Source organism: Haliotis asinina, chromosome 9 (assembly GCF_037392515.1).
Source record: "Haliotis asinina isolate JCU_RB_2024 chromosome 9, JCU_Hal_asi_v2, whole genome shotgun sequence".
NCBI classification, from domain to species: Eukaryota; Metazoa; Mollusca; class Gastropoda; order Lepetellida; family Haliotidae; genus Haliotis; species Haliotis asinina.
The window spans coordinates 33,619,217-33,629,669 of NC_090288.1; positions in this window are offsets into that span (position 1 = coordinate 33,619,217).

A 10,453-nucleotide genomic window follows, 5' to 3' on the forward strand; every position below is an offset into this window, starting at 1 on the left:
CAGCTCAATATCAAGTTGTTGAACGATTTTGCAAAGGTCATGACGACGCCAAAACCGAGAGACCGACAGTTATATCGATTCTGTAAATTGATCGTTGAAAAATCATTTAGGTTAACGGGATTATAATCATTTAAAACTGCAATAACAGTTGCTCATGACAACATACATCTATTACAGGGCTGAAGTTAGCGTGCGTCCTTCCCCGACAACGATCGATACGTGCCTTAGTGGTGATTACTGACGACTGATAGACTATGTGACTCTACGAACACACAGAATCTAAGTACGACTTAAAGAAGCAAGGTATTTACCTTTCGTAATACGATGTTGATTTTGCTTAGGTGGATGGGCTTTTAAACCTGTGCAGTCGAAATAGAGCTATTTTCCATCGTTCCAAAGAAAGGTTCTTCAAATACATTGTTGCCTAATGTGTATATTCATTCAAAGCGCCTGTAAGACAAGTGGTGCTTGTTGACAAAACTGATTATTTGAAGAGCTGTTGCACACAATCCGTTTGCTTTTGTTCTACGACTAATGGAAGGTGGCTGGGCCGTGATCGAGAAAGAAAGTCAATAATCATGTTAGAGCATTACATAACCAATTACACTTAAATGAACAAATATAACGTTGTCGTGTTAATGGTACGAGCAGTCTGGGGATAAAGAAGACAATTACTGCCTGTGCAGTCTTCATATGATCACGTCTAATCATTGTATAGAATATCCGGGCGGCTTTGTTCACACACGTCATCGTATCCAAATAGGCCAATGCTCATGCTCTTAGTGCTTGGATTGGGTGGTGCAGATTCGATTATTTACAGGCTGGAAAGCTGCAAATATTGTTGAGTACGGCGCTAAACAACACACAAACAAGTATTGTAATGTTTGTTTAGATTTTATCTCAGCAGTGTATGCTTTTCTAACTGACTAGTAAGTCCGTTAACGCCCTACTGTTCGGTTTTTCCACAACATGGGCTTAAAGGCGTACTCTGTGGTGTCCATCAAGTAGAATCCTCCATCTAATAGCGTCCAGGGTGCTCCAGCTCTTACACCCCAACCCTAAAACACATCATATGCACAGTCTGTTTGCACTGCCACCCTCCCTGTTGTAGGATTTATGTATAAAAGCACAAAGGAAGCACGTGACATTTCCTTGAACGCTTCCATTAATGCTTTCATCGTTTAATTTAGTTTTGTGAATTGAGGGTCGGTGGCTCTTTCGTCATCCAATTGAATATGTTGAGCACCAGGTCGGTGGCTCGATCCATGACCGTGTCATACCAGAATTGATATGGTAACATGGTGGTACCTGAGCGCCATTAGGAAGGGTTAGTACAAACAGACACACAGACTGACATACACACGTACGCACGTCACACAAACACAAATCGCAATTCTAGGGAAATAGGCTCAAATGACTCGTTTAAATGTTAGTCAGAAGGATGGAATGTCAGAAACCCGATCCACTATAGCGAAATCAGCACGCATTGGTATCATACTGACAGACCTAGAAACACAATCAGGGCAAACCCTTGTCCCCAGAATCTGAAGGTTGATTGCAGTGCTTTGGAATCTGGAAATGATCTCTGTTGTTAAAGGTTTCAGTGTGGTGCTGAGAACGTGAGGATATCATATTCTGGGCAGTTCATATTCAAACCCACGGTAAACAGTTAAACCTCATTTCGACTCAGAACAATTAACGGCAGCCAAGTGCGGTGTGTCCATGCCACAATTCCAGGTGTCAGAAATTGCGCCTTTTTGCGGTAATTTTAACCGGAAATATTGTCAGTAGATACAGACGTAGATATCGTGATCAGGGTGAGAACCACGTTCATTGTCTGCATCTTCAGCTGGTTGTAAAGGAGAAACTACAGGGCCAAAGGGAAATGAGATGTGAAATTCAAATACCAGAAAACATTTAATGTAATTTTTCATGTGCAAAATGGAGTTTTTTAAATAAAATTCCTAGTATGACTAGAGCTGCAACTCAGATATATATAGAATATAACTGTAAACGAAGCAGGAAACTTTATGAAGGATATACACGAAGTTCTCCTAACAAAGTGTATGAAAAGATTCGAAACACATATCAGGGTCAAAATCAATACTTTGACTAAAGTTTTAGGTCAGACGGTCAGTGCCACTATTCTAGAGGATGGTTTCAGTATATTAGATGATGGTAAAACATGACCACATCAGGGTCAAAATCAATAGTTTGGCTAAAGTTTTATGTCAGGCGGTCAATGTCACTATACTAGATAAGATTACAGTATATCAGGTGATAGTAAAACATGACCACACTGGGGTCAAAATAAATGGTTTGACTAAAGTTTTAGGTCAGAAGATCAATGCCACTATTCTAGATATGATTTCAGTATATCAGGTTTTGGTAAAACATGACCACATCACCTTGGACGACAGGCACAACCATGTCTCTGTACATTATACAAGTAGTCCCTGGATGACTGGAGAGATGCCCAGTTCCTATCATAAACTGCATGCGTATCGTCCACCCAATCCCTAAATCCAGAAGCCAGACATGTTGCAAATCAGCTCAGCCTCCTGACCGACCGTATGATAATATACTTCCGGAGCTACTCAGAGGATAATTACTGTACACTTGTGTCATTGCTAAGGAGTAAATATTTGTCATATATTAGCGATCATCCTATCAAATTTATCAGTAAGCCTGTCTGCCTTACTCACATCACAATCGTTCATGCTGACCTTTTAAAGCACATTATCTTAAGCCTATTTTCTGGCCACTGTACATGTTCTCGTACATGTATTGTGAGACTTGAATGCACAGGTTCATTGCTTTGTTGGCGCCGATGGGGTGAGGGGTGACTGATGAAGGTAGGAGTAGGTGTCTGGGTAGGGTCAAGAGGGGGTCGGAAAGATGCCCCACATGTCTGAACCGCCACTCTGATGACGTGAAGACAACGAACAGTGAAGAAAATCTGGTAAATGCCTTGGGGATCATCACACTGGGTTTACATTAACATAATTCTATCCGTAGATTTAGAATATGATTACATGCCACAAAACTTGCATTTCTCAACATTTGGACATCCACAAAGAGATAGTTTTGGTACAAATTCCAAGATGGCATTTTCTCCTAGGGCATTTCTGGAAAACAAACTGAATTTAAGTTATGCATTCAAATAATTTGTCATTAGAATATTTTGCCATTTACGCTCTAAGGAACAAGGTTCAGCAGAACGTCAAGACAGATCTGCATATCTGTTACATAAGTGAATGCAACCATTCTTTTCCACACATTGTACATTGTTTTGTTGCTTTTCTTCATGGAAACGATTTGAGTTGCCATTGATGAAAGAGCATACTCTGTCCTTTTCCTGGAGACCCAGTATCGTCATTGTTCCATTGGGATCCAAAATGATATGGTCACAAAGCAGTTTCTGTTGACAGTGAGTGTCCGCTGATGAGGTGAGAGGTTAAGGAAGAATGCATGTGTAGATGACCGACGTGGGAGTCAGGATGTGGGGGTAAGGTGTCCTCCATGTCTGATCCCTCACTTTGTTGACGCCAAGACAAAGAACAGTGAAGAAAATCCGGTAAATGCCAGGGTGATCATCACACTGGGCTTACATTAATATAATTATATCCCTAAGCCGACGATCCTTGATAATAGTAATACTCCGCAATTTTTGTATCAAGTTCAAGTAGATTCCATCATGTATCATTTGCCGTGACACTCTGCCAGTCACTACCAATAACTGCAGCATGTCATCCACAGTTTCTGACACACACTGGGAGCAGTTTGTGAGAACATGGCTTAAGATAATTGACTAACATATGGTCACATTGATAATGGTTTTGTTGGTATTTCAGATAACAGATGTCGGTTAAAATATTTTTTATCGGTGTCGTCATTGTCATAATCATTACTGGTATAATCATATAACGTTTCCAAATGTCTTTCTCATATGACTCTGCAGTTTCTTCTTCAGCTATAATCGTATAGGAATATTCAATCACAAACATCTTACGAAGCAGAAACAGATTGAGTTCAGTTGTCATCGCTGTTAGCTTGCTATCCAGCAACATTATGGTAGACGGGTATTTGGCGTGACACGTGAACGGTTTAATCACTAGGCAACCCCACCCCAGAATAAAGAGGGTGAAGAAGGCAAACTGCACCAGACTCTACTCATTTGTTGCTTAGCGACGCACGCTGCCAATTCCAGCCATTCAATGGTGTTCTGAGTACATTCGAGACTGGACCAGACAATAGAGTGATTGTTGTAATGATGAACGGTCCACGTCGTGCTACATGTACGCTACAATTCTGCTACATGTACTGTACAATTCTGCTACTTGTACGCTACAATTCTGCTACATGTACGCTACAATTCTGCTACATGTACTGTACAATTCTGCTACATGTACTCTACAATTCTGCTACACGTACGCTACAATTCTGCTACATGTACTCTACAATTCTGCTACATGTACTCTACAATTCTGCTACATGTACGCTACAATTCTGCTACATGTACGCTACAATTCTGCTACATGTACTCTACAATTCTGCTACATGTACGCTACAATTCTGCTACATGTACTGTACAATTCTGCTACATGTACTCTACAATTCTGCTACATGTACGCTACAATTCTGCTACATGTACGCTACAATTCTGCTACATGTACTGTACAATTCTGCTACATGTACGCTACAATTCTGCTACATGTATGCTACAATTCTGCTACATGTATGCTAAAAGTTGCCGTCACTTCAAGATCCATTATAGTGACTGATCGTAAGTGGCTGTGAAAAGTCACCATATATGTTATACTATGGGACAGCGGATTACGTTTGCGAGCGGAGTGTCATATTTAATATATTTGACAAAAGGAAATAATCACTAAGGTAATCAATAATCATTACTTACATTAATGCATTATATTTCGAGGAATATGCTTTACGAAGGTGAAGGTTTTCACATACGATATTAATACCACTAAGGCCATGGAAAGCGATCTTCAGTCATACCGAGTCGTGTATTTTTTTTATATTTTCTTACAGTGGAAGGAATGATGGTGTATATGTAACTGATTTCTCGTACAGATCCCATCATACCAACACCACAAAAAAAGTATGGCCAATCTACACTTAACCTGCTCTATAAGATGTCAAAATATACCCCTCACGATAGGACCGGAGAGTGGACACTGAGACGTTTGCTTCAGGTTAACATATCTCATTTCTGGAACATTGTATCCCGAGAAGACCCAACCACAGAGTTCTTTATGTAAAGGCAACATGAGTTCCTTTCACTTTTGAAACGTTATTACAGAATCTGTGTAATGTCCCGGAAATCAGGAAAAAACAGGGAAAACATACGCTGATTCGGAGTAATTGGAGTCACAGAACCTGTCCTCCACAGCTAATTCAAAAACAAATCTTCAGGAATGATTGAGGGACAGTTCATGCTTGTGCATAGGGACAAATCAGCACTACCAATTCTAATTCCCAGTGATAGTGATGTTGATGACGTAACTTAACAAAACCGATAACTTTAATAGAATACAGAGTCTCAATCACTGAACTTCGCACAGCAAGAGCTTAATCTTGTCAACACTTCTACCCAAGCGATGCCTTTGCGGCTATGATGGGCTTATCTTTCAGCGAGTGAATTCTCGTTTTATGCGAGATTTGATGAAGATCGACACTTAGAGGTTTTGTTTCTGAAACGCAGGATGAATCTGAAAAGATACCAGCTTATGTGTGATGTTTTCCTCGATGTTTTCCTAAATGCTTTGATGAATTGGCTATCCGATTGGTACTTAAATCCAATTCATTCTTTTACAAATTTAATCCGGATCTCTATATCTAATACCACATGGATGTGTTTTTCAAATAATAAGGTGTCTAAATTCACTTAAACATAGAGGAAATTATGACCTTGGAGAATGAACTACAAGGCTGGCGTTTCATGTGTGACAGATATGCTCTCCGTGGTGCTTGTTTCAACTATTAATAGATTATTATTATTATTGATTCAATTATCACATTAAAGGAAATGATAAATCGTTATGTTCTTTGCAAAGCTCTCAGAACTAGCCCTCTGTATTATTACATAGGACATAGTAATAGAACAATCCCTAAAAGTGACGATATGTCACCTAGTGACCAAGTGTATTATCACATAAAAGCCTGTCGAATTATCATTTTAACAATGATGCCATCCCGCAGACGTTGGTCATCAATTAGAATGGTTTAGCATTGCATGTTGTATTGCAATGTCCATGGTTCATGAATCATTAACTCGAAATATCATGAAAAACATTAAACTAGAAACGGGGTGATATTTAGTCCTTGATATATACCCAACAGAATGGGAGGAATTTATCGTAGAGTTATCAATCAACCTCTTACCAGCGGTAAAGTTAAGCTGATAATGCTTGTCAAACTAAGTGAGTGAATGACGCTAATGTTTAGTTGATAAAGTAGTTCCCTTGTCGAACTGAGTGAGCGAGTGTGTTTAGTTCTATGCCATTTTGAACATTATTCCATAATGTATCTGTGTATTTACGAATCTCTATGAACCTGATAGGGCATCACTGTAAAAAGTGTCACCTGCATCGTAAGCATCTTGGGCATCAGAGACCAGGATATAGTCCGTGTGCCACTCACTGATATGGATGTGGCTGACCTTGTCTCCCCACCAGGTGCACTCGGACCTTGCTTCGACTGCTCCCAGAAACCTTGAAAGTTGCACTCCAACCATTAGTGTTGTCCACCAGCCCCAATTGGACTATTGGTATCCATAACAACAGACACAATGAACTAATACATGTACACACAGAAAACATACTTTACTTTGTTACAATTAAAATATTAAAATAACTGTCTAAACAATACTGTGATGTTATGTATAACATATATCTAAAATATAACTGTGGTATATTCAGACTACGCAGAGATATTAAGACACTCGTTTCACTAAAGACAAAATGAGTGGGTAATTGGCTGAGTAAAGTAGTGAGTATTTGACCTGAAATTTAACTTTTAATTTGTCAAATTTTGAGGTTTTGAGGAAAGTACCAGAGATTAAAATAACATTTTATTTCTTAATATCACAGTATCTGTGCCATTTCGATATTATGAATACTCATATCTACATCTCTATTAAATCATTGCGTCGAAAACCCAGACAACGTGGTTGATTTCAGTATTTCATGAAAACATCCTCAGAAGTTGTTTCTGTGCTTAAATCGTGTCTTGCAGTAGGTGTGTTTGACCACTCGTTTTACGATATGGCATGTTACTTATACTAAGTGCTGCAATGTTAGATGGTTCAGGTCGTGCTTATAGATAGACAGATAGATACATTTGATCGTCGACTTTTCATACGTAACAACTCTTCGCGGTCTGGTTTCTTTGAGGAAAGTATCATATTCACAATATCCAGATTTCACACTTCACTCTGGCCCAGTACTGTAAGTCTTCGTTTTTTAAAGCAAGAATGTAATGCAAAAACTCCAAAGTGTTTGTCTCGCATTTCTTTCAAACAATACAAATTTTAAACAAATAATCCCTCACATCCTGTTTCCTTGCTTACATACTGTCACAGAGTCAGTGATATAATCAGGAAAGGTGACAAATCTGCCTCACCTGCCAGTCATACATGTTACATAAACACCACTCCAAACCTTCCTTGTCAACTATAACAACACATGCTCCTGCAGTTCCAAAGTCTATGAAATGACATTGAGTGACCAATTCATCACAGCTTTTCCTACTTATGAAAACAGATAAAGAAGTAGCTTTGATATAACCTAAATCTTTAAATGGCATTGAGTTACCATGTCATCAAATTAATTCCTACTTATAAAAACACATACAAAAGCAGCTTTGATCTATACTAATCTCATCAACAGGGTAGTTTCAAAACTTTCCAGACACACTTGTGGTAGACATCAGTGATATAAAATATTCTTTATTCCTAACAATCCAATATGTAACTTGAACAGTCATCTCACAAACAATTTTCTCACATATCCACGCACTAGTGCATGCTCAGGGCGCTGGTATTTTTCCCTCGATTACTGGATGTCAGTCTCAACAGCATATCGTATTTCAGTCTCAACTCCCAGGGGAGTATACGACTCTTGTTGCCACTAGGCGCACCTAGTTTATTGTGTGTCTCTCTCTCATTCTGTCGAGGTACCCAATTGACAGCTGGGTGGACTGGGACACATATTCACAGCACTTTGTCCAAGTTTACTGCACGTTGCTGTACCCGCAACTAGGTGTATGCACGTGTTCATGTGGCCACCATCTGGTCATATACCAATGAATTCTTGGGTTCTTGTAAGTGCACAGGGTTGTGTACTGTACACTAGGGGTTGTGACAACACTGAGAGAGTCTGCAAACAAAGCTGACTCCAAGGTGTTTACACCCGGTCACAGGTGGGCTCGATCCCGAAACCTCAACCTCGCTGGAACACTAATGATAACAAGTATTTACGAACCGGTGTTAGTGGCACACCTCACAAGGCATGAAAAACGAACATGCGAATGTATGATAAATCTTATTTCATGGAACTGCATCGGTTAAACATACATCGCGTTTTACTGAACCGAAACATTTGTACATGAACGCTATAAGTCTGAAATATAAGACTTTTGCGGCCTTACTTGGCACTTGAATGTTGTAACTTTGAGATTTTCCGACAGAAAGAACTGTCGCACCTCAGTGGACACTATATCCTGCAGTTTCTGCAATATCAATCCACACAAGGCGAAAGATGCCCTTTAGGAAAATCGAAGTCATCACTCTTGTTGCACCGTCTTGTAGAGAGTTGTGTTTATTGGATTCTGCGAAACAGTGGTATGGGAGTTCGCTATCACATTACCGTTCCATCGTTCTACAGTGTCAGCTTAATACCTACGTTATCATTTGGGAGCTACATCTTGCTTTCAGTGAATACATATTAAGTGATCTGTACCATTCTGAGACTGTTTATTTCATCTCTTAAATAATTCTACGGCACACCTTACAAGCAACAGCGCATTAGGCAGTAATAGTACTACACAACTGATTATTTTGTACAGGTTCAAATAAGAAACGTAAAGGTATATTTTTCATTATCATCAGTTATTAAAAGCTAACCGCTAATTTGCGTTCAGATACAAAAGGCATCAGCAGATATTATATTGTAAAGTTCTATTTCAACCTAATCTCCAATCGCGCTGAAACACTCGGCCACTCAATGAAACACCCTTATAATATTTCCTCGTTATTAACACAAAAAATACCCACATACATAATTAAAATCATGGAAAATATGAGATAACGGATATTTGAGACCCAAACCGTGCATCCCAAATTGTCTTTAACATGAAACATCACGTCAGACTAGAAATTAGTTTCGCGACAGTGTCAATGTGTTACTATAAGTCAAAATCAATACATGTAAACAGAGTTCTAGCTATTCTGAAAAAAAACATCGTTGCACGCCTACGAACTCGGGGCGCTTTTTCTGTTCACACAAGAAATACTATTCACAGAGGGATGATGGAGGGATCTACTTGTCCAGTTTAAATATATATCAGGTAAATGGATATCCAACGTTTCTGGTCCATCTAGCTGGCATGTGTTGCACTTAAAGATTGTATTTAAAGATTGTATTTAAAGATTGTATCAGTGTGTCGTTTATCTAAGTCATCTTCTATACAGGTCTCCAGATTTTATGTTCCATGTGCTGTTTCTAAAGTCTGTCTATTTGTTCAGTGCTGATCGCACTCAGATCACGATTCCCGATGACCTGCTCGTTGAATGATATCAGTTGCACGTAAAGATATATTCAAATCATCGCCATCAATGATATGTTTAAAAGAAAAAGGTAGAGATAAGATTTGCGGTTGTGTTTTATTGAACATATATATAAAATGGTGGACGGGTGTGTATTGTGGTGGTGGGTGCATTTAAACGTTTCATCGTTGAGTTATTTGTGAAAATGAACTGTTGTTTCCACATGGCAAAGTCATCATACAAGACGCTAACGTAATTCAAAAACCTCCCGGAATAAAAGGAAAGCCCTATGACGTATAACAACACAACACACACACCCCCAAAAAAAAAAAAAATTATAAAGACAACACCCAAATTTCTCAACACACCAAAGTGAAAACACACAGCACAAAGGAGAAACACAGCAATAACAAATATATATTTAAATGAGGAATAAATTCTGGTAGTTAGGACGCGGTTCCTGTTCGGGAATCCAATCCACAAGCCCCACCTTCTTCCCTCCTATGCTAAATATACTGTGTGACGCACCCTTGGGAAACCGCTCTCAAATGGACTGGTTTCTGTCTGCAATGCGTTGCATTTTTGAAGCAATCCATTTTCATCAGTAGTGTTTTTGCTGTCAGTAATCTTGACAGTTTGATTTGACAGCGTATATCTCAGTGGGTT